Below are 4,371 nucleotides of genomic sequence, written 5' to 3'. Positions count from 1 at the left end.
CATTCCTGCTCAGGAAGGGGAGACAGTGGCACTGTGTGTCTGGTATCCCCTGTTTCATTCTCCCTCTTCAGTCTTACTGCCTACCCAGGGACTCAACAGGACATGCTGATAGTAAAAACCATGGTTTCTTTTTTTTTTAATGTGAAATTTTCTGAAACGAGGAAAATGTATGTGAAAAAAAAGTATTTCATTAACTAGTAATGGGTCTGACCTAATTTGGTCAGACTCCAGGCAAACACCCTCCTGGGTGTTTGCAGCAGGATGGAGGTAATACAAGAAAGACATAGCAGAGGCTGCAGGGTTGTCCTGCTGTCCTCCAGTGCTACTTCTGTGGGTGTTTCTCCCCCAAGAAGGGTGCATGCTGCAGGAATCATGGTGAGGTATTTCTTTCTCTGACTCCACCGTGTTTATACCTTTTATGTGTTTTGTGTGGAGGATAATAAGCTGAAATAAGCTGACCTTTTTTCTAAGAGCAAAAGATAACTTTTCCCAGTGAGGGGCCTGCAGCGTGGCAGAGCAGTGAGCTCCTAGAAGCAGCTGTAGCTTCTTCACTGGGAGGCTCACACTGGTTTCTGGACCTGCTCTGTGGCATGAACTGGCAATGCCAAGCACCTGGATCACAGTTTGCAGTCTTCATGGAACACTTGATCAGAAGTCAAGATTCCTTGAGACATGTCACCTCTGTCTGTCTTAGTTAATAAAATAACCTTCCAACTGTGAAAGTGGCTTTAAGGACAGTGACACACTGCGCTACCTTGAGCACCCTCTCTGTGTTTATCTGAGACTGACCCTTCAAATGTCAACCCTCTTTGGGGGTTGGGAGAGGAGGCTGCTGAGATGGTGCAGGTGGGAAGACTGAGCACTTCAGAAGAGTGAAAAGATCCTCGGGTGGAGGTAATAGAGGTACTTTTACTTGTGGCTGGGGCTGAGCATGCCTTCAGCACTTCAGATGTTGCTGGGGAGGACAGTTTGTCTCCGGAGTTGCCTTTTGCAGAGTACTGTGCAGAGCCATGACTTTTTGGTCACCCCCTGAGGGGCACTGCTTGCACCTCAGATGGCATGTCACTTGTGTGCTCACGTGGCTAACCAGAGACGAGTCTCAGCGCTTCTGCAGAGCAGGGTTTCCTGTCGTTGCTGTAGCTCATCAGAGCCTGGGGATGTTTACCAGGCCTGACAGAGGCATGACCTTTATGTGAGGACCTGAGTTGCACTGCTCGTCCTGGTCTTGATGGGAAGCTGGGCTTGGAAATAGGCTCTGCTTTAACTGACTGGGGGATCTGGAAGGGTTGATAATGCAGCTCCCACTTTCAATGGAATGCCTTCTTCATCGGGGCAGGAGGAAAGCCTGTGTGCTGGTGTAACAATTAAGTGTGAACAAAAATAATGTAGCTTGTTTAGGAACATATAAAGCAAGTATTGTATCCATGGTGAAACCTACCATCTCCCAGCAAGGGCTGCCATTTCTTCCAACACCAGTTCTCGAGCCTGCTCAGGGTGGCAGGGCTTGGACTGGAGAAACCCCACACACTCCTCACTGTATTCTCTGTGCGCCACGTACAGCCTACCAGGCTGTCACCTAGGAGCAAGGGTGAAAAGAGCTTGGATATCAACCCCCTGTTTCTGTCCCTGCCACCTCCACTGGTGAGAGCAGCAAGCTGATGGGCTGACTCCCTGTGGAATACTGTCGCTACTGGAGGACATTTTGGCTGACTTTCTGCCTAGCCCATGTTGCCCTTCAACTTTCTTCCGACAGGAAAAAGAATACCTTCAGTGGTTCTGCACTGACATCTGTCAGGTCATGACACTAACATTTGCCCTGGGAGACACTGGTTCACTATTTCCTAGCCTTTTCAGTCTAAAAGTGTATTGGACAATTTACAAGTGACACTATATAATTTTTTAAAACAACAACAGAAAAACCCAAACCCAAAAATACACACCCAGTCTTCTGCTTTTGGATGTACTCTATGAATTTCTTTAGTGAACTAAAAACCACAGCTGTATGCTCGGTTTTGCTGCTGTTATACAACTGAGGTTAAAATTAACACATCTGTTGTTATTTAACTTCCATTTATATGGTACCCTGTTTTGCCAAAATACCATGTTTTGAGCAGCAACAGCTTTACTGTTATTTCTCATCGGAGTTCTGGAAATAGTACTTAATACTACGTGCTATGTCTTAATAGCTCATACCAAAGCAAGGACCTGGGGCTCCACTGCTGCTTTGCATGGCGAGGAGCAGATGCTGAGTGCTGAAGGACACTTCTCTGCTCATGTGGCATGACACGGAGTGGTTTTTTTGATTTTTCTGCTCATGGCTAAGTCCTTGAAGTGATGTGGTTTACTGGAACGGTGACACCTGTGTTTTCACCCTCTCAGTTGTGGAGTCAGACTTAAATAGTAGGATCTTGGGGCTCAGGAAAGCCTGTAGTGTTATGGCTTTAACCCAGTTCAGCTTCTTTCTGAATGCCTAGAAAGGACAAAATGGGGACTTTTAAGGTAGGAGATATATATATTAAAAATATATATATTCAGTCTGAGTCCTTTATCAAAAAAAACCTCAAACTTTTTGAAATGAAGGAAGCTGTACTCAAAAAAAATCTGCCAGTCTGCCACAAAAGCAGGATCCTGAAAATTGCCAGGAGTAGTATCAAATGTTTGGTGTAGGAGGCAAAAAGCTATTGTTTGGAGTTTTTAAATCTGTTTATATTTGACTTGTTTTGTACTGCGCAGATCAGAGGGAAGAAAAAACACATCCTCACTAAAAGGAATAATTGTCAAGTTTACAGTATGTAAATTACCCTCAGCTCATATAAGTGGGTTTTGCTCACCTTTCTTCCACACACAAGGTTTCAAAGGCAGGTGTTGTTAAATTACATGCGGAATGGGCTGGAGGGAGGGACCAACACCCTTCTGATTTCACAGAAAAATAATTAAACTGGAGCTGCGGTCTGGCTTTGATCTCAGAGGTGCTTGCAAGCAAAATAAAAATAAAAGAGTACCTTGGGGGTGGTCTGTGCCATTAATTAACTAGCAAAATTCTGCCTCTACTGTTCTCTAGCGGGTTTCCAGCAGCTTTGGCACTCGGCGTTGTGACTGGAAGTTGCCAAACACAACTTGGCACCTTTCAGCAGCAAAACAACCTCCTGAGGGGCGGGAAGCCATGCGCAAAATGGAGGTGTCCGAGGAACCGATGGCGAAAAAAGGCAGAAAGTGGACACTGGGGGAGGGATCCTGCTCCTCTCCCCAAATCCCCCTGGTGACCTGCGGCTGGTGGCCTTGGTGCCGGCTGCTGTCCCTGGCCTGCAGGAAGGTTGGGCTCCTGCCAAGAAAACAGCTTTTGTGTTTCCTTAAATATTCTGCCGCTGTTTGTGGTGGGCAGGGGTGGGGAGCAGGGGCGGGGGAATCTGAATTGCTGTTATTACTAGACTTGGCCAATTGTCTGAATTTATTTTATTTTTTAAATTTTCCTTAACAAATCCCAGTAGATTCTGTTTTGCCAATGAAGTAATGAGGTTGTTTTCAGATGAGGAGGCAGATCTTGCCAGCACCGCTGCAGCTGAAATGTGGGCAGGCTTGGGCAGCCAGAAAGGCAGGGCAGGCTCCTCTTGTGCAGCCCGTGGGAGACAGTGAGGGCGGGATTTGCACTTTGGCCCCTGGTGATTCATCTGTTTTTTTCTCTGAAACTGCAGAAACTTGGAGTGATTGGGGTGGGGGGAGCTATGAGTTGGCTATTGGAAGCTGCAGTTGTTTGTTTTAGTATCTGCTTTGATACCGTGGCAAAGAGATTGAGAAAGTTTGCCCGTAACATGAGTAGATGTTTGTCTCTATTTTTTTAGACAGGTTTGTCTACCCTGTCTCTCTGAGCAGGGTGCCTGTGCACTGCTGCTTAATGTAGGAGATGGAAAAATGGAGACCAGCATCAGTTGCAGACTCTTCAAGACGTCCCTGAACTCTGTAAACAAGCAATAGCTTCCAAGCATGGTTTTGTTTCTTGCTTCTTGGGTGCATTGGGTGCAGTATCGGGATTTTTCTGGGTCACGAGGCAGTGAAAGCTACAGCTTTGTTCTCTGTGTCCTCTGGAAACTCAAAACATGGCGGTGGTTGTTGGCTTTAAGGAAAAGTTCCCCTGGCCCTAGCAGGCTTGTTCTCATCTTAAGGCATTGAAGTTACAAAATGATGATCCTGCTTTTGTTTAAATCAGCCTGAAAGATTTGCAGCTTCAGAGAAGTTGTCTTCAGTGAGTTCTTTTTAGAGCTGCATCAAAATCCTTTTTCCTGGTTTTTTTGGGGAGAAAAAGGGTATTTTTTCTTTTCCATACTTAAGAATAACCTATGAGTGAGAGGAATGGTCTTTGAGGAGCTTGTTCCT

The sequence above is a fragment of the Merops nubicus genome, unplaced genomic scaffold (assembly GCF_000691845.1).
Source record: "Merops nubicus isolate BGI_N331 unplaced genomic scaffold, ASM69184v1 scaffold4735, whole genome shotgun sequence".
Taxonomy (NCBI): domain Eukaryota; kingdom Metazoa; phylum Chordata; class Aves; order Coraciiformes; family Meropidae; genus Merops; species Merops nubicus.
This window is presented reverse-complemented; position numbering follows the sequence as displayed.